General features: G+C 39.8%; 1 protein-coding gene across 6 annotated transcripts in view; it reads right to left on the reverse strand.

Moving 5' to 3' along the window:
• The window catches only part of PLPPR1 (phospholipid phosphatase related 1), a 150328-nt gene that overhangs the window by 35906 nt on the left and 88975 nt on the right, over positions 1–25447 (reverse strand). Inside the window, exon 1 of one of the 6 annotated variants that reach the window (XM_039322171.1) lies at positions 3848–3897. The exons of the other annotated variants lie outside the window; for them this stretch is intronic. The gene's annotated coding sequence lies outside the window, so the exon portion shown is untranslated. Of the gene's footprint in view, positions 1–3847; positions 3898–25447 lie in introns of those variants that run through there. 6 annotated transcript variants of the gene reach the window in all.

The following is a 25447-nucleotide window of genomic DNA, read 5'->3' on the forward strand; positions in this document are numbered from 1 at the left end:
ATAAATAACTTTTTCCGAGACTGTCATGATTTTAAACTATGGTCATAAGACTCGGACTACCCATAGAAGCTGAACTGAACTAGCCGATCAGGATCTGATTATTTGAATTTTATAGACCTGAACTGAAAAGAAGGACTTCTGCTATAGCTGAACTTAGGTCAAAAGTATATGGGTTTTCTTCTGTGGGACTATCTATTTTGTTATCCCCAGACAAACTTGTGTATAAACATCACAGTAAACTAAAATAAAAGTAGTTTTATCTCTCTGCCAAACAGATAATCACTATCTAGTTCCAACTATGACAATAAACAATAGCTATGTGGTGAGAGCAAGCTAATTCTGCCCATGGCCTGGAGTTCGACCTGACCGGCTCAAGGTTGACTCAGCCTTCCATCCTTCTGAGGTCAGTAAAATGAGGACCCAGATTGTTGGGGACAATATGCTGACTCTGTAAACCACTTAGAGAGGGCTGTAAAGCACTGTGAAGCGGTATATAAGTCTTATTGCTATTGCTATGTAGTTTTCCTAGGCTAATTTGAGTTTTACAAAACAATTTGGAAGAATATTTCATCTGAGAAAAAATACTTGTGTGCAGAAATTCAAATCGGGTCCAGTCTGTGGCAGAGGTGGGATTTGGTTCCAGCAAGATTTTCCTAAAATATGCTGGGGAGTAGAAACAAGCAAACAACAATTGGTTCTGCAGAATTTAGCAGGCACAAAATAAAAAAAAAAAAAAAACACAACCTGATTTTTTTTATCTTAAGAAGTGCTCCAGATTTCCTGTAAAAATTCCCTTAAAATGTATCCTTTAAATCTCCCTGCACAATTCTTTTTCCCTCACTTTAGTTAAAAGAAAAAGAAAGAAAGAAACCCCAGAGTTTAAGTGCTGAATATTAGCTAATCCTTGAGCTCCACTGATCCGTGTTTCTATTTAAACTCGCATGAGCTTCTACAGAACTTCAGAAGATTATGCAGCAGGGGGCATTAACGCTTTGTCAGATTTTTTTTTGCAGACAATGCTGTTTGAAGAATGTCATCTATTCTTCCTCCATCAAAACCATTTAATATCCTAAAGAAGGCTAGACTTTCATTTAATTTTCTCACAGTGGTTAATCTGAGTCTTGTGCATGGCAAATGAGGGATTCCTAGATATGTCCTTTTCTGTTGAAAATGGAAGATTAAAAGTGACATTTGGAAGTAGAAGCAGAGAGAGGCTAATTGTTCAATCCTATGTATGTCAATTTACAACCAGGTTTCAAGGGATTATTTCTTATTTCTAGAGTGTTTACAGAGTTACCATTCAAATCAGTGCATGCTATGAATAAAAAGTTCAAAGCTACTGAGGTTTACCATGCAAGGTGAATACTTTGCCTCTACGCACCCTACTTTTTTGAATAGCAGTGACAACAAACCAGAGATAACTGTAGTACATGATTAGGATTAGGATTTCTCCCCCCTCCTCTTTCTATAATCATATCCTTGGTAGGAACATACCCTCTCATATGCCCAAACTCTAATGTTTAATTAGAAATTGATACGCCCCCTATCATGCTCCCCATGTTGTTGTTGTTGTTAATTGCGAAGTCGTGTCCGACCCATCGCGACCCCATGGAAAATGTTCCTCCAGGTCTTCCTGTCCTCTACCATCTTCTGGAGTCCATTTAAGTTCACACCTACTGCTTCAGTGACTCCATCCAGCCATCTCATTCTCTGTCGTCCCCTTCTTCTATTACCCTCAATCTTTCCCAGCATTAGGCCCTTCTCCAGTGAGTCCTTCCTTCTCACTAGGTGGCCAAAGTATTTGAGTTTCAACTTCAGGATCTGGCCTTCTAAAGAGCAGTCGGGGTTGATCTCTTCTAGGACTGACCGGTTTGAACGCCTTGCAGTCCAAGGGACTCGCAGGAGTCTTCTCCAGCACCATAGTTCAAAGGCCTCAATTCTTTGGCGCTCAGCCTTTCTTATGGTCCAACTTTCACAGCCATACATTGCAACTGGGAAAACCATGGCCTGGACTATACGCACTTTTGTTGGCAGGGTGATATCTCTGCTTTTTAGTATGCTGTCTAGATTTGCCATAGCTTTCCTCCCCAGGAGCAAGCGTCTTTTAATTTCTCGGCTGCAGTCCCCATCTGAGGTGATCTTGGAGCCCAGAAAAATAAAATCTGTCACTACCTCCATTTCTTCCCCATCTATTTGCCAGGAATTGAGAGGGCCAGATGCCATTATTTTGGTTTTCTTAATGTTGAGTTTCAAGCCAACTTTTGCACTCTTGTTCTTCACCCGCATAGTTCCTCTTCACTTTCTGCACACATGCTCCCCATGTCCAACCCATAATCCAGCCCATGGATTACAACCTAAAAATGAAAATGGCAGGTAGGATAATGGATAATTGTTTGCAGTAAACCACAAAACAGTAGTTCTATAGAAAAGAAATTTATATAAGAAAAAAAACCAACAAGAACTCTACTCCCACAGCTACTATCTCAGAGATGACAAGGTACATAGATTGGTGTGGAATCTGCCCTTTGTATGAAATGGCAGAAGTCCAAACAAAAATAAAAATAAATGTACAGTATTAAACAAATCTCCCACACACACTTATTTAAAACATAACGTTACATAACGGCAACTGCTTATGGCTTCTCATGAAGCAACACCTGCTGATTACTTGAAAGCAGAGCTTAGAGTGGCAAGTAAAATAAAACATAAAGTCAGGGACAAAATGCCCTCTGCATCTGTAACCCAAACAAGCCTTCTAAGAAACAAGAGCTCAAGAGCAAACCCATCTTCTGAATACAGGTAGTCCTTGACTCACAACTATAATGGAGCTTGCCCATTACGGCCAGAAGTCGTGACGACTGTTAAGTGAAGCGCCCATGTGATTGGCTCACTTAAGAATCGCCATCCCTGCGCTATCTGATGTAGTCATTAAGCGGAGTATGAGGTGCCCCAGGGGCATGGAGCCGGCCCTGGGAGGCCCAGCATAGGTCCAGCCCTGGACTTCCCAAGGCCTCCCCCACTCCCTGGGACACCCCATGCTCCACTTCAAACCCCTTTGGAATTTCCGCAGGCCTTGGTCTGCTTCCCACAACACTGGGCCCCACACACTCCTCACCCAGCATCACCATTGCACGCTTACCCGCAAAACTCACGTTAGCTAAGGGACAACTTCTAAGTTGAGGAGTACCTGTATGTTGTGTTTTATATTACATGTGATATTCTTGAAGACTAAGGTTGAGACTGGCTCAATAAACCTTATTCTATTATTTATTATGTGATTACATCATATTTCTAGGAAAACCACCAGAGAATGCTATCTAAGGATGTTATCAGAGTTCTACTTTTAAGGCATTTATACTTGTTATGGGACAAAGATCAATTTGACTTATAATTTAAATATGCACATGGATTATCTAAAATTCCCTGCAAGGGTCTGCAAGTATGTTTTTCATTACTGATGCCAACCAAATATTTTCCTAAGTTTTAAAAGGTTTTAATGTAGCTTCATAAGAAAAACAAAATGCTCTGTGATAATGTTAGATTTGGTTAGTTATCTCTTCTTTATCTATACATAGATAGGCAGACAGCCAGGTAGATATGCAGAGGAAAACATTGACTCAAATTCAAGCGAATATTAAATTTAAAAATCTAATGTTTATAAGTCTATCCAATAAGCAGCAGCTCAAATATATAGAAAGGCCTTCTGAAAAGTATGGGTAGAGAAATGTTGACTTGGTTCATATTTCTTTTATATACTGATCTAGTACCATTATCATAAAACAATAATCCCAAATTTTGTTATGTAGCTCTACAATAATAAATTGAATCAGTGGTGGGATTCAAATACCTGAACAACCGGTTCTCTGCGTGGATGCAGGCCTGGGCCTCCAAGGTCTAGAATGGACTTCCACAAGTGACATCCACACACTTCCTGCCTGGGCCTCCAAGTCCTAGAATGGACTTCCGGAAGTGACATACACACACTTCCTGTGGGCCATTCCAGGCCTGGGAAGCCTCCTCCAGGCCTAGAACGGATTTCCAGAAGCAATGTGGGTTCAGCCAGTTCTCCAAACTCAACAACATTTAGCTACCGGCTCTCCCGAACCTGTGCATACCGGCTGAATCCCACCACTGAACTGAATTAAAGAATGAGTTCCCATGTCTTGATTACTGCATGCATTTTTAATGAGAGCCTAAAATGTGCTTATACTTCTACCATTGCATGGATTTGTTTAAGATGTAAATAATAGTTTGTCAACTATCAAGGTGGGCTAATGCAACATATTAAGCTAAACCAAAGAAGCTGCATGAAGGCTTAGGACATTGTATGAAGAATTATGTATGAAAAAGTCTCTATTGTTAGGAAAGGTAGAAGGAAAAAAGAAGAAGATAAACAGCAAGATGGATGGGGTGCACCATTAGAAAAATTGAAAGACCTGGTTAAAGACAGATCATCATGGAGAAAAACTATGTGGTAGCGTTGACACTGACTTGATGGCAGATAATGAGCCATTCATTTATGCATGAAGACCAATGCGTGCAGCGTATATAATTTTTCTGGATTGTTCATTTATCTGTTGGATAATGCAGCTGAAATCCTGAAGGTGGAGATAAATGTTTGTGAGAGGAAAGAAGGCAAAAAGAACATGCAGATTCTTAATCTCTTGAGTAGCAGATTTAACAATCATACTTGGAATGTCAACCATATGATGGAATGCTTGTGAAGACAGTACCTGGTAGCTTGCTGTTACACATTTGCTGCAACAAGGTTATTTTTCTAGTTTCTATTTTTCTAATAAAATACAGGAAACCTATCAGCAGGGGGCATTCTATCCAAATTCAACAGTGAACCAGAAATTGTCTGCAACAAGCAGCAAAGCTGTTTGGGTTTTTTTAAAAAAATGTTTGCCTTGATAAATTTGAATTGCTTTAAAATGAAAATATGAGCTGAGGATGCACCATCTACTCTAGATTAAAATTAAACTAATAATGGGTTCATTCCTATTTATCACTTTGTGGTCCAGGCTGTATGTACAGAACATTCTCATTATTACTGTCATGTTTCTCTCCCATCAAAATTGGTTTCACACTTTAAACTAAATGAGATTGTTTTAAATATTTAAATATGTCAACAATTATTAGCAGTTTTTTTTTACAACACAATCCAATTCCAAATAAATCACATTATGGCTTAATGCAATGTTGAAAATTAAAATTTGGTGAGAATTGTATGAATTTTCTATTAGCGATTCCCATCTTCTGAATTTGAAGTGCAGTTCCTGAGACTTTCTAGAAAGAGCATTGAATCAGTTGAAGTCTGCATATACTTCAACAGTTAATTTTTTCACGAATAATTTCTATTTTTTGATAATGCCCGTTTTATTCCAGTGGCTTACTACAGGCATGGCGACATTGCTTGCTCTCAAAGTGTACACATACATAACACACATTTCAACATACTATATATAACATATGTATATGTGAGCCATCTCTTGATAAACACTATAAGACTTTCCCTACACCCCCCCCCCGCCCCACTTTTCCTTGCTTATGAAACTGCAACACGTTGTTCACAAGATATTGCGTTATATTTCAAAAAATTCCCAACTGTACTGACAGATGGATCAGAAAAGGATCATTTTGGGCATATATTCTATGTAATTCATTCTTTCTAGCCTTACCTCTTGTCTCTCCTTTATGCCTCTCACTAGTTCTTCTGAGCATCTGTGTATTTCTTTGAAAAAACACTATGGATCTGGAATGACATACTAATGCAATTCCTCACTCACCTCTTCTTTCCTTCCGAGTTTCCCCGTCTCTTCAGTTTTATTAGTTCCCTTCTATCTTTCCTTCATTTTCCTACTGCCTCCAATATGGCCCCATGTGTTTCCCCTTTCTCTTATCCTTCTCTGTACCATCACTATTAGATTTCTTCTGAACCTCCTTTTTGCATTTTTCTCTTATTGGCAGCAATCACTAGTAGAAATACTGCTAATACTAAATTTTTTTAATTGGCCTTGTCTTCTGAGTTAGAGGAAGCATAATCTCTGTTATGAACAGGTTTCTCTTCCCTTCTCAGGCCCAGCAAGATGTCTTCCCACTCCGCAATAAATAACATAAAGTAATTAAAGAAAATTAAAAGCAGTCATTTTTGAAAATTAATTACCTGATAGTGCCTATAACAACCATCAATAAGAAGCAAACTAGACAACATGGCAATTTCGTATTGATCTAGTTTTATTCCCAAGTTTATTTTAATTACAAACATATGGTTGGCTTCTTCCAGATTGGGACAACCGTGCATCGGTTGTGAGAAACCTAAACTCCCCCACCCTAACCCACCTTTTTTTTTTTAGAAATAGCTAGATAGATAGCTAGATACCTTTGGTGTGTTTTAATGCTCTTCTAGCACTTAGGAGGGGAAAATGGGGGGGGGAGAACTCTATGCAAATATGGAGAACTTTTAAGAATCCAATTAAAGGAGTGAAGCTTAAATTTTATCCCCTTCTGATCAGCATCAACCAATCCTGCCCTTGCAATTACACAAATAAAACTGTAAATAAGTATGAACCATGTTCCGCACCATTTTTTTAATGATGCCTCATTATACCTACCCAATAAATACCTCCCCCAAATGACCGAATAATTTTACAAAATGGTGAGCTAAATAGAAACAGTGAGTGCATAGCAGCAATTTTAAACAGTGTTAATTGAAGGGAAGACGGGAAGAAGAAATAAAAACTGCATGTAGATATGTGAGATACTTGCATATATACTCTTATCAACTAACTAACAAGCACAAGAGAATTATTGTGGAAGAGAAAGAAGGGATGGTAACAATAGTTCCATTCAAAGAGTCTCTGGAATTGAAGCTCTGTAGAATATACTTTGCATCAAAGACGTTAGCTTTTTCTTCCAAGATGAATTATTTCATTACAAAACAAAAAGTGCAAAAGAATATAAATCCTATTGTTGGAAATGCAAAAATAAAGAAGGAACATTTCACCATATGTGGTGGCAATGCCCCAAAGCAAAGATATATTGGGAGCAGATAAGAAGATGGATACAGGAAATAACTACAAATTGAACTTAAACCCGAAATATTTCTATTAGGCATAATTAATCCAAAAATGGGAAAACAATTCCAATACATTATTATACATATAATAACTGCAGCACACATGGCATATGCGCAATGTTGGAAAAGAGAAAACATACCAACAAATGCAATGATTGTACGCAAGATATTAGATTGTGCTGAGATGAACAAACTTACCTTAGAAATAAAGCACAAAGACGTCATAGAATTTTATGATATGGAACATGTATTATAACTAGTTAGAATTGAGGAATAAAAAAGTATGAGAAGTAATGTAAATAAATGTAAGAGATATAGGACATAGTATTGTTAAGAAAAAAGAAAAAATGTACTTTGTATATTGTTGTTTGTAAAGAGAAAAAGGAAAAATAAAAATTTAAAAAAATATAAATCCTATAATGATTATAATGAAAGGGATATTTTTAAAATTACTATAGTTGCCCACACACATTTATAGGTCCAGACAATTATAGTCTTAGATGACATGATGACTTGACGAACATATGATACCATTACACAACTAATGATATAATCAGTGTAAGTCACGTAAATTGTTCCATGATCATATAGTCCAGTGGTAGTCAACCTGGTCCCTACCGCCCACTAGTGGGCGTTCCAGCTTTCATGGTGGGCGGTAGGGGTTTTGTCTGATACTGAAACACTTTCCTTTTTTTAAAATTTAATTGACTTTTTTAAAAAAAAATCATAGCATTATTTAAAAACATTTTCATTAGGTTTTCATAAAATTCCCCGTGACAATTTAAATTTCTGAAAATATACTATTTGTATCGCCCGCGCATAAGTTTAGTTCACATTACGTAAGTGAAACTAAATGACGCTATAGTGCAACCGCAAACAAAAGAGCCTCGTTTCAGAATAGCTCGCGCATCTCCCCCCACACCACCCAGCCATAACAAACAAGCAGAGCTGGTAGCCGGCACCCCCCAAACCCAATCCACGATGCGCAAGAGGCATGCGCAGACGACGATATACGGCGCAGGCTCTTTTGTTTGCGGTCGCACTGGTCAGTACACAGTTAGATTTGTAAGAGTGAGCACATGCCTACAGCTTCAAACAAAATATTGTGAGTCCATGTCTCAAAAAAAGAAATACGCTCATGGCTATTTGCCAGAGTATCTGAAGATGGGTTTCATAGAATCTGTTGTAAATAAACAACATCCAGTGTGTTTATTGTGTCATAAAACATTATCCAATGAGGCAATGAAGCCAAGTCAATTGCGAGAACATCTTTCTACAAAGCATCCAAATGATAAGGACAAGCCCATTGAATATTTTCAGGAAATATATAAAAAAAATCAAAATCATTCAACAATTGTTCTATCATTTAAGAAACAACATGCAGTGAAGATGGATTAATTGCTGCTTATCGCATTTCACAATTAATTGCAAAAAGTGGTAAAAGCTATAATATTGGAGAAACTATAATAATACCCTCTATAAAAGAATTTATCTCAACAGTAATGCATCAGGATATACCTGAAATTTTAAAAATGTTGCCCCTAAGTGATAGCACAGTAAAGCAACAAATTGAAGAAATGGCTGTTAATGTTGAAAAAAAACTGATAAGTATTCTCCAAAACTCTTCATTTTCCATGCAATTGGACGAGTCTACCATTGCAGATAATAATGCTTTATTGATGGCATATGTACATTATTTTGATGAAAATAATACATTACAAGAAGATATCCTACTCTCAATAAATCTCATGATACAAGAGGATTATCTATATTTAATACTATGAAATCATTCTTTACAAAAAATAATATTCCTTTGAATAATATTGTTGCATGCACTACTGATGGAGCACCATCAATGGTAGTTTGCTATCGTGGATTTGTTGCTTATTTGAAGGAAGAAGTGCCAAATGTTTTATGTATTCATTGTGTGGTGCACAGACAACATCTTGTAGGAAAACATCTAAGTACAAGTCTCCAGTCATCATTAACTATAATAATTCGAGCTATAAACAAGATCAAATCCAATTCAAAAAAATGATAGAATGTTTGGACAGCTTTGCCAGGACAATAATGAAGATTTTATTACGTTACTTTTGCACACAGAAGTTCAGTGGCTGTCAAAGGGTACATCTTTGGCTCGTTTTTTAGCATTATATGATAGTGTCATACAATTTTTTGAAAGTAATAATGAGACCAATCTGTGTCAACAGTTAAAAACAGTAAAGAATGATGGCTTTTATTTGGCAAATATTTTCAAGAGATTTCATGATGTCAAGTTGCAGCTTCAAGGAGCTAATAAAACTCTTATAGGTTGCCAAAGTATTGTGTCATTATTTATTGACAAACTTGAACTATTTTGTTATAATCTATTGAAGAGAGAATTTCATGTTTCCTCAATTATCATCTATAAAAGATGATGTAACTCCAGAGGATATTGACAGATTCAGTAGCCACCTCAATGAACTTAAATTGGATATGGAAAAACGATTTGAAGATATTTTGAAATTGAAGGTATATGACTGGATGAAAAATCCTTTTACTGCAAATATTGAAAAGGCTGATACAACTTGCCAAGAAGAACTGTTAGAAATTAGATATGATGAAGAAAGTAAACATAAATTCAATATGAAAACCTATGGCAAAGTAAAAAAATGTCTGTCTTATATCCAAATACTTATATTCAGTTTATTGATACCTTTCTCTACCTCATATCTTATGGAATCAGGCTTTAGTGCTGTTAATCATATTATGACCAAAGAAAGAAACTGCCTGAATATTTCTGAAAGAGGAGATCTTCGTTTGTTCCTTACAAAAATTGAGCCAGATATCCAGTATTTAGTTTCGCAGCATCAGCCTCAGGGATCTCATTAATAATTTAATTAATTAAATGTAATTTCATCAGAATTTATGCTTCTATGTATGCAAAGTATAAATAAAAAGATAGATTTAACTACAGTAAGTTGTTTTATAAAGATTTATTCTGCCAAACTTAGTGAAAGTCCAACATAAAGTTTTTGGTAAGTAATTATTATTATATGCTTTAACTTGCTGTAACTCTGCTTTATAAATTTTATAAAGTAAAGTTACTTCCCTACTTTATAAATCACTATTACTATGGAACCAGTGGGCGGTTATAAAATTTTACTACTAACAGAGATACAAAAGTGGGCGGTAGGTATAAAAAGGTTGACTACCCCTGATATAGTCCAAGAAAACCAGTTGTATTCTGGCAAAATTAATAGTACAGATTGAGATTGGTCCTTATGCAGAAGACAACCTTGAATTCATAGAGTAGGTAGCAGGGCCTTGACTGAATATATGTATAGGTAATATTCTATGGGCAATCTTACAGGATACAGGTTATCCAGACCAAAAAACTGCATTCATTAATTTCTCAATGTTTTTCCCTTGCTAGTTTTCTTCCTGGCTCAGTCAAGGAAATGCGAGCTTCTTGTACCCTAAATTATTTAAGACTTTCATTCCATTTTACTCACATTTAACTCTGATATATTATCACTCTTTCACATTTGTTCTAAAATTTGAAGCTACTTGGGACTTTTTTTGAGTAAAAATGAAAAAAAAATGAATATGTGATTCATGGTTTTTATGATTAGGTAGACTAGGATTATAGAAAGAAACTGCTACATATACCCAAAGGCATTTATATCTGAGCAAAAGTCTCAATCTGGCTGTCAACACCCAGCTAGTATAATATTACATTTTCATGTGATGGGGGATCTAGTTTTACAGCAATGTAATTAGCATAATGTTGTACACAGGACGTTCAAATTACCCACAGAAAATGCTCTTAATGTGCTCTTGGATTTTTCCATAATAGCTGATTTGCACAAGTTAATAGGAGCCATTTTTCATAGGAAAGGCATGTAAATATTGAGTTCTGAAAAAGCTATGGGTATCAAACTCGCCATGTCACATGACATGTCGCGATGTATCGTGCCTTTTTTGCATTACCGGAACTGGGGTGGGCATGGCCTACATATAAGGCAACCAGCCCGCGGGCCAGCAGTTTGACACCCATGCACTAAGCTTTATTATGCTTATTCACAGCTTACCAAAAGATGAGATCTCATCAACTGTGCTTCAATAAACTCAGTTTATAGCTTAGTATAAAACTGTGGAGTGGCCAATTGTGATTTAGGCAACAAACCATGGCTTTCAAATTTGTCACCTGCTACTGTCTGTGCCATTTACTTAGTCTTAAAGTACACCTGCTCTGGCCAGCTGAGAAAGTGAAAACAATTTCAGAGTACTTACATCAGAACTGTTTGGCAGGCGGGGAGGATACCATTATATATGACTGTCATTATACTGTATATGACTGATGAGAACTTAAGCCTGTCAGTCTTATTCACACACATGTGAGATCTTTCGTTAAAAAAAACATGCCACTAGATATGCATGGATGTAATTTAAGAAAGAAGATGAATTCTTATGGTGGACATGTGACAAAGCAAAGAAATATTGGAGTAGGATTCACATCTTAATACAGAAGATTCTCAAAGTGAATATAAAGATAAAACCAGAAACATTTCTTCTGGGTTTAATGGAAAAAAGACTTGGGGAAAAAATTGGACCTTTGATGTTATATATGTTGACAGCAGCAAGACTAATTTACGCACAAAAATGGAAGGACACTTTGATTCTTACAATGGATGAATGGTTGCAAAAGATGATGGAAGTCCTGGAATATTCTGGGTATTTCCTAAAGATTTTCGTTTTTACACTAGTTTTCAAGATTCTACTAATAGAAATCTATACTCTCAAGCAGTCCTGAATGGTGCTGTTCTCAACTGCACTGATTGCTGTAAAATCTCATCAAAGGTGTTTCCTCTTGACCCAGAAGACTTTTGACAGAAGGGAAGCAGAGGAACATGCCTTGTAACAAGGAAAATATCGCTTCTGGATGTTAATTACGTCCAAGGCCTCTGAGAATCAATTTTGCCAGGAGGGGAAAAAGAAAAACCAACAAAATAAAAATATTTTGGGATAAAAGGTGTAACACAGGATTCCCTCCCAATTTTCCACAATATGATCAGTTCAAATATATTTTTAAAAGGCAAGATAAAATATTATCAATATTAATGCTAATAATATAGCTAAGCTTGTCTCCAATATTTTGCAATATAGAAACAAACTAGTCCCGCCTCTACTGCAATCTTCACAAGCTAAATGGAATAGCAATCAAATCTTATGTAACAAAGGCAGCAGGATAGGTCCATCCCACATAAAGAGAGAAAGCTGATCGGTGCAGCAGGTCAAGCTATGTTTAACTACAGTGTTTCACTATCACACTGCACTTCCTTATTTCTACTCCCCAACCTCTGCCACCTGAAGTAGCTGTCACACTCCAAAAAATAATGGCATTTTTGATTGATGGGATGCAATAATTGATTTGCATAGTTTAGTTTTGCAAATTTTCATTCAGCACAGTTCAGCTCCTTTTCCTGATACATATTTAGGAGAACACATTTTGAATTTTTAGAACTGTTATTTAGCTTTCATCTAATGTAGCAGAATACCATTGGAGGTTTGACACATTATAAAAATTAACCCTTTTTTATTTATTTTTAAAAGGAGAATTATACTGAGCTAACAGATGGTATTTTACTGTACAAATGGCTCGTATATACACAGCCTCCTCTCCACATTAAGTCTGTTTTCTGCTCTCAAGGCATTTTATCCAATGAAAATGACTATCATTTTACAAGGAATTGTTGGGAGATAATCCCTTTCTCACATGAAGTTGCTTGTCAGAAAGAAATGTCTGGTTTAGTAGATAGTTTGATAGCAATTCAAACACCTATTACAGATTTAGCAATACCCACTTTATGCTATTTATAGAGAATGCCATATAGTAATACTAGTGCTTTATTTTCAAATGTATGTGAAATATGATAAGCATATAGGAATATTCATTTATTAGATTAATATCCCACTTTACCTCCAGGAGCACAAGGTAGCACATGTAAGTGTTTCACTCTGTTCCCCCACAGCAGTAAGCATTAGGAGATGGATATAAATGGGAATTGGGTGTATTTGTTAATGTACAAGGCAAAATATTTTTAAAAACCATAATAAGAAAGTTGATGTCATTTCCATGAAGTTTAGCTCCTACTTCTGTAGGGAATATAATAGGGATAAACACTTTTTTCTATTTGTTTTTACTGAAAACATGCTGATGTATTCAGGAACGTGATCTGATTTTCTAGTTTTTTTTTATTTACTATACTTTAAGAGTTGACTTCACATACCGCAGAAATAAATATTCCCCTACAAACATTGTCTAACAGCAGATCAGATTATTTTTTTTTTTATTGAAAGTTTTATAAATTTTACAAAAAAGGAAAAATAATACAAAACAAGAGGCAACATATACAGAAAAATAAAACTAAACAATACATATATTAAATAAAAAAAAAAACCCCATCCCCCAGCCCTCCCAAAAAAAAAAAAAAAAAAAACCCTCCCTTCCCCCCCCCCTGAGCTTCCCAGAGCAGAATATAGGCTTAAAAAATAAAAATAAAAATTAAATTAAAAACTTTATATTTATATATATAAAAAAATTATCTATAATATATATGAAAATAAAACTTATGAAAAAACTATATAATATTTTTGTATACCCAATCTAAATTGTATAAATTTTATCCATTTATCCCAAACAGCAAAAAACTTCTCTTGCGTTTGTTGCTTTAAGAAAGCCGAAATCTTTGCCATTTCTGCCAGATAAGCTACTTTAAGAAACCATTCCTGCAATGTAGGCAAAGATTCCTTCTTCCAGTATTGTCCTACTAACAGCCTAGCGGCTGTGATCAAGTTTAACATCAATACAACCTCCTTTGTATCACAATCTGTAACAATACCTAACAAAAATAATTGCGGAGTAAATTTTACCCTCCTTCTAAAAATTCTCTGGATATTCCACCATATTTTAATCCAAAATGCTTTTATCTCTCTGCATGACCACCAAATATGATAATAGGAAGCCTCCTTATAACCACATCTCCAACATTTGGGTTGCACGTCAGGATACATATAAGACATTTTTTGTGGATCAAGGTGCCATCTATAAAACATTTTATAAAAATTCTCCCTTAAGTTCTGTGCTTGAGTAAATTTGACATTTCTCACCCAAATAGTTTCCCAGGTGTCCAATGAAACTGGCTCACCAAAATTCTGCGCCCATCTAATCATACAATCTTTAATTAGTTCCGTTTCTGAGTCCAATTCAACTAAAACCCCATAAATTCTCTTAATGTGGGTTTGTCTTTGATCCTTCAGTTGCTTAATAAGATTTTCATCTTCTCTAAGAAAACCCACCTTACAATCCATCTTCCATCTATCTAATAGTTGCCTATATTGGAACCAAGAATAAGTAAAATTTTCTTGTGCTAACTCTTCCCGTGATTTTAATTGCCAGTTTTGTCCATCCCATTTAAGTAACTGTCTATAAGACACCATATCCATTTGAACCCCTCTTTTTATTCCTTCTATCGCATGCCAAGGTATAGCCCATAATGGTACTTTAAAATCACAGATCAGATTATTTTAAAATAATTGTGGGCCACAATGGAATACAATTAGTGCTTGACCTACAACAATAATGGACCCTGTCCATTACAGTCACAAATTGTGATGGCTGTTAAGGGAGATGGCCTCGTTTAAAAAATCCCACTTCCTGCTCTCACTGCAGGTCGTCAAGCGGAGCACAGGGTGCCTCAGGGTGGGGGAGGACCGGGGAGGACCGTCAAACACCTCCATCCTAAAAGGAGGCAAATGAGCAAAGCCAAAAACATTTCAGAAGAGAGGGAGAGAGCCCAGGTAGATTATGGCTCTGCTCTGCATTCCAATTCCAAAGAGGTTTCCAAACAAACCTACATGGCCGTGATAAGGCCTGATGCTCTGAAACACCATAGTGATCCATCCACTGGTTTGTTTTGCAAAAAGTGAATGAAGCTAGGCCTCTGCCCCAATCAGCAAGCAATCAGGAAACTGTAGGCCTCTCCTAGTTCTTGCTAGGCTTTGGGGGAGCCAGCCCCCTGCATGAAAAGGAGGTAGCTCCAGGACAAGCTTCCCAAAACCTTTCCCTTGCTTTATACCAGGGGTCTTCAAACTTGGCCCCTTTATGACTTGTGGACGTCAACTCCCAGAATTCCTCAGCCAGCATGCCTGGCTGAGGAATTCTGGGAGTTACACAAGTCATAAAAGGGCCAAGTTTAAAGACTCCTGCTTTATACCCACCCTCTTTCACAAACCCACATTTTTTTTTTCAACAACAACAACAAAAAAAAACTGGAAGGGACAGACGTACTGTATTGATATTTCTCCCTCCTCCCTTAACTGCTGAAACTAAACTCTCTATCCTCCAATCCCAATCCTCTTTAACAACTTAAATTTGGAGAAGCTTGCAGTCTCCTAATTTCCAGCTGATCACGGCAGAAAGCTCTGGAAGTGGGTGTCATTTCCGCATGAAATTGTCAGCATGCTGAAAGTGGTGGCCGCTTCCAGGAGGCAGCCATGTGGCCTAGGAATGAGTGGCCTTCCCTAACGTGAGATCCAGAAAATATTCAAAAGATAAACATGTGATCGGTGATTGGGGTGAGGACCCAGCAGTGCAAGAAAGGGGAGGGAGAGGTTGGTCATAGGAATAAATGACCACATGGGCGCTGTAGCATCTGTAACTTCAAAACAAGGTCATAAGTAGCTGTTGGGGGAGATCAGTTGTAACTTTAAACAGCTGCTAAGTGATTGGTCATTAAGTGAGGATACCTGTACCAGGGGTAAAGATCACATAGATAGCAATGTCCCTGAGACCTGGGGTAGATAACAGCATGTCTTTTGGAATGGGAAGTGGTGGGCTGCAACAATGGACAGTGGATTATTTTTCAAAAAAAAAAAAAAAAAAAAAGGCCAGCAGGCTACGAAAGGCTGTTGGGCAGGATCCAAGTGGTACAGGCCTGAGAAATAGCCTGCTTCCAAATGATGAACACAGCCAGATTAGAAAGGAAAAGAGCCCTTCTTTGTTTCTCAATCTCTTATGAAAATTTTTAATATTACCAATTGCTATGAAAGCTGTTTGCATATTCCCATCATCACCATTGAGTTCTTCAGCAACTCTCATTTTATCTCCCATTTTAATATCCTGCTGGGTGAAGAAATTAAAGGTAGAATATGGAAAAAAATATGTTCCTATTTCAAAATGTTTAGTTTTCATCTGCTTCAGATATATGTGTGAATATTTTAATCTTTTTTTAATGACCCACTATCAAGGGTTTCTATGTCACTACATGCGGAGGAAAATATTATATTGATATAAGTAAGCTTTCAAAGCAGGCTATTTCAAAGGTTGTTAATCCTTAGAATAAATGGATTTTTAACACGGAGAATAAATGCTCATTTTTCCAGACACAAATTTGAAGATGTCAGCCCTATCTCTGGAGCAGACATAACTAATTGTTGGCGGCTAGAGACATTTAGATCTGATGCTTGCAGAATATACAGAGATCATACAAAGTGGCTGAGATCAGGCTACTTATCTTGGTGTTTTCTGTTGGAATATAAACTGGAAAAATCTAAGTTTGAGTCTACTTTTAACCAGGGTAACTCAGGGTAACTTTTGAATACTCTGGAAGATAGATTAGGAGGTAAAACAGCTTCTGAACTTGATAGCTGCCCTAAGCATACTTATGCTGACGGAATAAAATAAAAACAAAATCCCAAAATTTAAAATAAATTTTAAATCATAAAATAAATTTCCTCTGAGCACAGTCAAGGGATTAAGTTTGTCTAAAGAGGTGCCTGGGATCCTGGTCTGTGAATTTGCTTAATTCATTCGAGACAGCAATTTCCTGAAAATGTATATGAAGGACAAGTGGTGGAAAATGGACAGCTGTTCTTTACCAAAAGTGCTTTTGTGAAGGAAGCGGTACAGGTTTCTAGGGCCAGCTGATTAACAGCTGTACAGTGAAATCATTCCATTTATTTCAGAATCTGCCTGTAAGTGTTAAGAGGATTCAATGTGTGAGTCTCGGTATTATAAGCTTTTCCACAGATTTATATTCATGCTGATGGTCAGATCGCCGAGATGTATTTCCTCTGAATTCCAATACTGACACTGAATCAAAATGAGTTATATCATTACAATAATAAAAACATAATCCTTTATCCAATCTATTTGAAAAATTATTTCATTCTGTTACAACTGAATTCATAAATTAGCTAGAGAGACTCTATTTCCAAAGTTCCATTGTATCTGTTATTAATATGACTTTATTAAGAATGTAGCATAGCAGAGTATAATGCAAGTCAAAGACAAATAAAAAGGAATAATCAGCTCCTTTTGTGGTTAATCAGTCGTATGTTAGAAGGCTCTGATCCTTTATTCATTTTTTTTCTCTCCTAAATTTAAATGACAAAAATGTTCATTTATTTAAACAGACAGCACTACATGAATCCATTTCTGGGACAACAAACCTAAAGACAAAAGATTGTGGATGATATTAGTACTATGAGAATGCCAGACACATTTTTAAAATTAAAAAATGAACTAAAAATAGCATAAAAAACAAAAACAGAAAGGAAAGAAACCAAGTCTTGACATTTTTGGGGAGGCCAGAAAAGTGGGGCTGGTCGCCCTTCTGGGGATAAAGTGTTCCAGTGGGTGGAGACAACAGCAGAGAAGGCTCTCTTCTTGGATCCCACCCGTTGAAATTTTTTTCACCAATTTTTTTTTTAACCAAAAATTATTAATTGTGAATTATTTGAATTTCCGGGATTTCTTTCAGATCTAAGAATTCTATCATTGCTTTAGCAAACTAAATTTATATATTAAAACCTTATGTTAAGACAGACCCAAACTTCAGATGTGGTAGAAGCCCAGATGTAGAATTATAATCCATAAATAGTTTCCAGGCTGACTGAATTCAGCATCAGAAACAAACAAACAAACAAAAACATTTAACATTTTTAACCATCATAATAAGAACAAAACTCAAACTGAGACATAACAAAGCAGTAAAAAAATTTTTTTTTTGCTTTCCTACAAGTTTTCCTGTGTTTATGTTATTTTAAGATCAATGTGATTAGAATGCATTATAGTTTTTAAAAGAAGGCTACAAAGTCTAGGGAGCATTAAATCTTTTCTTTTATCCCCTTAAAACGGGGCTTGGCTATATGGATGGCACCTGATGCTACTCCAATCCTCTTTCCTCAGATTCACATCAAATTTCACAAGACTTAAATCTTATAATCAAAGAAGGGAATGGCAGAAATCTCACAGGATACCTGTAAGATAAACCAGTCTCAGGAGCCCTGGATTCCTGCATATGCAGGCAAAGATTATTAATCATGTAAGTGGTAGTGGCAGTTAAAACAAGGGGCATCTTGAAGTCCAACCTCCCTTACCTTAGAGGATTCAAAGACAGGTACATGTCTGGCACTGGCTTCAAAGCTCAATTATACATTAGTTGAATCCCCCTATGATCTCCAGCTCAAGCTTCCCATATTAACTAGGAATAATTTCTGGCTTACAGCTATAGTAGCAATTGAAAAAAAAAGGTAATGTAAATTTGATTTGAATTCTGTTTGAGAAGGTGGCAATTTCAAGAGTGCATTGATATGGTTCTGGACAGTACAAGAGAAAGAAACCATGTGTGTTCTACCTCTTATAGGTTTTTTTCCTCTATATGAGAATCCATTTATCACTTTTCAATAGCAACAACATAAGCGAAATAGAAATTCTTTTTGGCTTAAAATTAAAGCCATTTATTTTGCAAGTTTTCAAAGAAGCTGACGTGCATTCTTTTGCTTTGTATGTTTTAATTGCAATTGATGAACTAAAAGAACTTCTTAATAAAACCCTGGAGAACTAGTTTGATATTAGTGGTTAAAGCATTAGGTTAGAAACTGGGAGACTGTGAGTTCTAGTCCCAAACATGAATCTATCTGGGTGACTTGACCGAGCAAGAAGGCAATAGCAAAACCGCTTCTGAAATCTTACAAAGAAGATTGCAGAGAATAGTCCAGGCAGTTGTCAGGAGTTGGCATTGAGCCAGTCTCTCTCTCTCTCTCTCTCTCTCTCTCTCTCTCTCTCTCTCTCTCTCTCTCTCTCTCTCTCTCTCTCTCTCTCTCTCTCTCTCTCTCTCTCTCGCACACACACACACACACACACACACACACACACACCACTAACCATAACCTAAATGACAAAATATACAGAGTTAAATTTAAGGCGGAAATCTAGAACAAGATGTGTTTTGGTTTGTTTTAATGTCGGGAATTTAATAATAATAAAAAAGAGAAATGATCAAGGAATTGAACCTTAAGAAAAGTCTCCAAATATTACATAGTTTCCTTTTAATGTCGGGACATACAGTACAGGTAGTCCTCGTTTACTGATAACAATTGGAATTGGCAAGCTAGAATAATTAATCAGTGGAACAACCTGGCTCCAGAAGTTGTGAATGTTCCAACACTGGAAGTTTTTAAGAACAGACTGGACAACCATTTGTCTGAAATGATATAGGGTTTCCTGCCTGAGCAGGGGGGTTGGACTAGAAGACCTCCAAGGTCCCTTTGGACTCTATTATTGTTTTTATTGTGTCTGTTAATAAGTGAGACAGTTGTTAAATGCAACCATGAAGGTGCTGCTACACACTACACTGCGGTTTTGTATTTGATTATAAACAACTACTATCACCAAAGCACATATTTTCTTTCTTGTGCATCTGAATATTTTTCTTACACAAAGGACTTTATTGGCTGGTAAATTTCAGTAAAACTTGCAGCCAATTTATCAAGCTTGTTTTCAATTTTATATTTGTCTTCTATGGTATTAGTTTTTCTGACAAACATTTTGCCACATAGATGGGGCGTTGTCTTACCTGAACGCCTTTTCTCAGCACGGAGATGGAGAATCCACCAATGGGTTTAGAATGTGTTCCTGCCCAATCAGATCAAGTCAGCCAAAGTTGCCATGCCTCTCCTGGGCTAGAGGATCCCAGTCTCGACGCAAGCGAAGCCATGACTGACAGCAAGATGTGTTGGCTCATAAATATAGATCTAGGCCTAATAACCTACTAGGGTGGGAGTAGATTCTCCATCTCCGTGCTGAGAAAAGGCATTCAGGTAAGACAACGCCCCTTCTCCAGCACAGGAAATGGAGAATCCACCAATGGGACATACCAAAGCCTACTGTCCCTGAGGGAGGGAATCAGGCCTGCCCAGTGTGGCACTTTGAGGTAGTACCTGTTGGAGAACTCTCCTGCCAAAGGAGGCCTCCGCCGAGGTGAACCTGTCGATTTTGTAATGTCTAACATTACAAAAGGGTGATGGACCATGTGGCCATTCTGCAAATGTCTTCAATGGACGCTTGAGTATCCCAGGCCGCGGAAGTAGCCACGCTACTGGTGGAATGGGCCGTAATGCGCCCTGGAACCAGCACTGAATCTGCCCGATACGACTCCGCAATACAAGCCCTAATCCACCTGCCAATCATAGAGGAGGATACTTTCCTACCCCTAGAAGGAGGATGACAGGAAACAAAAAGGGCCTCGGTGGTGCAGAAGGCAGCTGTCCGTGAGATATAATAACGGAGTGCTCTGCGGACGTCTAGCAGGTGCCACTGTCATTCCAGAGCATGCGATGGATTAGGACAGAAATCTGGTAACATGATTTCCTGAGTCCTGTGAAATAAAGAATTTACCTTTGGAACAAAGGTTGGATCAAGACAAAGGACCACTCGGTCCCGGTGAAAAATGCACAAATCATCTCTGGTGGAGAGTGCCGCTAATTCGGAAATCTGCCGCATGGAGGTGATAGCCACAAGAATGCTACTTTGTGTGATAAGTATCGCAAATCACATGTTTTGATGGGTTCAAAGGGCGGATTGGTAAGAGCCTGCAAAACCCTCGGTAGTTCCCAGGACGGATATCTATGGACTACAGGGGGCTTGGTATTAGTAGCATCCTTGATGAATGAGCGGATCAAGGGATGGTGACCTAGGGAAGTTACAGATTAACATGTAAGTATGGTGGAAAGAGCAGCGACCTGTCTGCGTAGTGTGTTTGGAGCCAAACCCCTCTCCAGACCCTCCAGAAGGTAGTCTAATATGTGCTTTGAGCACCACGAACAGAAATTCCTCCATGTGGCCTCATAAATACGGTTGGTAGAGGGCTGATGGGAGGCCTGGATTATGGAAATGACTCCTGGTGAGCAGTGCTCCCGGGATAAGACTGAGCGCTCAAGTGCCATACGGCTAATTGGAGCCATTGGGGGTCCAGATGAAGGAGTGTCCCCTGACTGAGTGAGACCCTGTCTGGGGGAATCCTCCATGGTTCCGCTAGGGAGAGGTTCATGAGGTCGGCGAACCACGGTTTCCGAGGCCAGTATGGGGCCACTAGAAGAACCTCCGCTCTCTCCCTGAGGATCTTGTGGATGACTGCCGGAAGAAGAGGGAGAGAAGGAAAGGCGTAGAGCAGACCCTCCGGCCACAGACTCCGAAGAGCGTCCGTGAACTCTGCCCCTGGGGATGGGAAACAGGAGAAGAACCTCGGTACCTGAGTATTTGTCGGGGAGGCGAAGAGGTCTAGGACTGGAAGTCCGAAGCGGTAGATTTCCCTGAAAATCCTTGGGTGCAGGCGCCACTCCGAGTGGTTCACCGTTGCCCTGCTGAGGAGATCCGCCTGTGTGTTTGCCTCTCCTGATATGTGATCGGCCTTGATGGAGGCCAGGTTGGATTCTGCCCAAGAGCCGAGAAGAGCCTCGGATAGGAGAGCATGAGATCGGGTGCCCCCTTGCCGATTCACATGGGCCTTGACAGCAACGTTGTCCGTGAGGACCAGTATGTGATGTTTTGCTACTGAGTTGCGGAAGTGTCAAAGGGCCAGGTGGATGGCTCTGAGTTCCAACCAGTTTATATTGTGCCGAAGGTCAGAACAGGACCAACGGCCTTGGGCCCACTGCGAGTGTAGGTGCACACCCTAACTGAACAGGCTGGCGTCAGTCATCAGTGTGATTCGATCCAGCTCCTTGAAGGAGGACTCCTGGAGCATGGCCGATGAGAGCCATCACCTGAGGGAGCGCGAGACTCGGAGTGGAACTCACACTCTTTGAGTGGATGAGCTGATGTTCAGTCTCTGGAAGGGGAGCAGGAACCACTGAAGGAGCCTGGAGTGGAGCCTGGCCCAAGGCACAATGGCCGAAATCATCTTTCCTAGTAATTGGGAGAGACTTGCTAATGTTACCGTATGGTTCTCGCAGAGTTGGAAGATTAACTGCCGTATGCTGTCCCAGCGTTCTTGGGATAGATAGACTGGCAGTTCACCGTGTCTATGATGGCCCCTAAGTGTAATAGCCTTGTCGTGGGAGACAAGTGGCTCTTGGAGAAGCTTACCGAAAATTCGTGGCTTTGAAGAAGGTTGACCACCCGTTTGAGATCCGCCAGCGCAGCTTGGCCTGATGATGACTGAATCAGAATGTCGTCCAGGTAACACTAGACTCTGGCTGGTGCCATCCGGAGGTGAGCTGCTAGAACCGCTAGGACCTTGGTAAAAATCCTCGATGCCGAGGATAGGCCGAACGGTAATGCCCTGTATTGATAGTGCTGGCCCCTGTAAGCAAATCTTAGAAACCGGCGGTGGCTGAGAGAGATGGGGATGTGAAGACAAGCTTCCGTGAGGTCTACGGACGTCAGGAAGTCTCCTCTCCTTACGCTTCCGAGAATGGACTGGAGCGTTTGCATCTTGAACTTGCGGTATACAAGATGACGGTTTAATCTTTTTAGATCTAGGATTGCTCTCCATCCCCCCGAGGCTTTGGGGACGATGAAGAGGATGGAATAGAATCCCCGACCTCTCTGATCCAATGGTACCGGTTCTAAAACCCTTATGTTTACAAGATGCTGAATGGCCTGTTGCATTAATCTTTTCTTTGTGGGATTTCTTGGCTGGGGACAAGAGACAAAGCGATTCGGAGGGTAGGTGAAGAATTCCAGGGAGAGCCCGTGATGAACCGTGTTCAGCACCCATGCGTCTGTGGTGGTGGCTTCCCACTGGCGGGCAAAGAGGGCAAGTCTGCCGTCTATGGGAGGGACTGCCAGAGAGTCATCTGGAGTGACAGAAAGGGAGGCCGCTCCCACAAAAGGGCCGTTTGCCCTGAAACTGTTGTCTGGGCCTAGAACCCATTCTGTCCGATTGTCCTGTCTGTCCTGTCTGACAGGAAAGGAGCAGGGGGGATAGGGATAATTGGACCTAGCTCCCGTACGAAAGGACTGTCTCCGTGAGTAGGTGTTGGGTCGCTTGTCTGGACGTTTAATGAGGTAATGGAGAACCTTACGTTTATCCTTATTCTCCGTAAGGTAAGGATCTAAAGCTTCCCCAAACAGCTTCCCCCCCCCCCGGTAAGGAGCTGCTGAGAGGCACCATTTAGACTTGGCATCCGCATGCCACTGTTTCAGCCAAAGCATACGGCGTCCGGTGATGTTGGAAGTCATGGCCCTGGATGAAAATCTGGCAGCCTGTAGCGTTGCATTGGAAGTGTATTCCGTTGCCGCCACCATCCTGCTCAGATCCTGGTGAGTGCGGATATCTTCCGCCAAAATCCTGGCCTGAAGCTGTCTAAGCCAGTGGAGGGCAGACCTATTGAAAAAGGATGCTGAGGTAGCTGCCCTAATAGCCCAAGCCATAGCTTGGTGTGTCTTGTGGAAAGTGAGCTCACTTTTGCAGTCCTCCGCCTTGAGGGCATCAGACACGTTGCCAGGAGCGGCAGTGGGAGATACCAGGGGCCCCAAGGCTTCATCCACCGTGGGAACCTCCAGAGCATCTGCCAAGTCCTGGGCAACATTATAAAGTCTTTTTTCACTGCTACTCGGAAGAGGAAGGGTACCCGGGGATACCCACTGTTTCTTGACCACATTTAGAAACATGGGCGGACAGGGGATGTGGTGTTGTGTGGTTACTGGTTCAGTGAAGTTCGGATCCGCCTCCGAGTCCGGAGCGGCTATCGATGTGAATGTGGAGGGTTCAGGTCCAAGATGGGCTGTGGAAGTGGCCTTTCGGAGCAGGGGGACAAAATGAGACAGATTAAAGAGACCAGCAAAGGATGGCATTTCGGGAGGGTTTTCCTCCTCATCTGACATCGGGATCCCCAATTCCGCATCATACTCTCGAGAGGATGAACCCTCGGAGTAAGAGGACTGCGAAGGTGAAGAAGGTACACAAAAAACCTTGGTAGTTGGCTGGTGGGTAGGTAAGGGAGAAACCGAGGTTGACCTAAGTATGTGTGATCTAGCCTGAAGAGCGCGCTCTACCACCTGTGCAATCAACTCATTTAGGCGGTCCTCCGTGGGAAGGGGAATTGGCTCTGTTGGTCTGAGTCCAGCCGCAGTAGGGATGAAAGTAGCTTCCGGGGCTGACTGCTGGGCCCGCAGGGCAGCAGGTTGGAAGATGGGGTCCTGGTGAGATGTGTTACCCGGTACAGGGGCAGAGATGGTATCCCTTGTTGACCAGATCCCCAGAGGGGAAGCAGAGGGTCCCAGTGGTAAATCAAAGGAAGGGACTTCAGCCTGTGTGGCTTCAGTCCTGGCCTGTCTTTGTGCTTTAGAGAATTCCCTCTCTAATGCCTGGTGTCTTCTACTGGCCTGTTTTTCATCCTTTTTGGAGGTTTTGCCTGCAGATCTGGCCTTGGCCTTGGCCGAGATCTCGCCTGCAGCCTCCTGATTGGAGGATTTATGCCATTTTGAGGCTGATGAAAGCGGTGAAGCTCCCTTCTTGGAAGAGCCAGAATCCTCCATCCTTGTGGATTATCACAGAAGCACGATAGGGTACCCCTGGTATCCAGAGACAGCTGCTTTTATTCTGTGGATAAGCACAGGAGCACTATAGGGTACTCCTGGAATCCAGAGACTGCTGTTGTTATTTTTTGGATAATCACAGGTGCACGATAGGGTACACCTGGTATCCAAGGACTGCTAATCTGTGGACAACACAGGTGCATGATAGGGTACACCTGGAATCCAAACACTGCTATACAGGGAGAGTCAAGGACAGGGTGTGTATGTACAGCAATGCTGTGTGTTGAGAAGGAGACACCAATTCAAGACCTCCCAGATGGTTTGGTGATACCAAATTCGTGGACTGCGGCCTAGTAATCCTGCTTGGGGCAAGAGGATTAGTGTAGGACCCAAAAAAAGGGCTGGCAGATGAAGGAGGAAAAGAACTAGCAATTCTCAAAATGGCGGGCAGATCCAAAATGGCAGCCGTCCCTGCAATGTGAAATTTCCTGAGACTATTCCCAAATTAAGAATGGGGTGGAGGAAGGAGCCCCTCCCTCAGGACGACGAGGGCCTGGAGA

This window comes from Crotalus tigris, unplaced genomic scaffold (genome assembly GCF_016545835.1).
Source record: "Crotalus tigris isolate CLP2741 ecotype Arizona unplaced genomic scaffold, ASM1654583v1 scf7180000023864.505019, whole genome shotgun sequence".
NCBI lineage: Eukaryota > Metazoa > Chordata > Lepidosauria > Squamata > Viperidae > Crotalus > Crotalus tigris.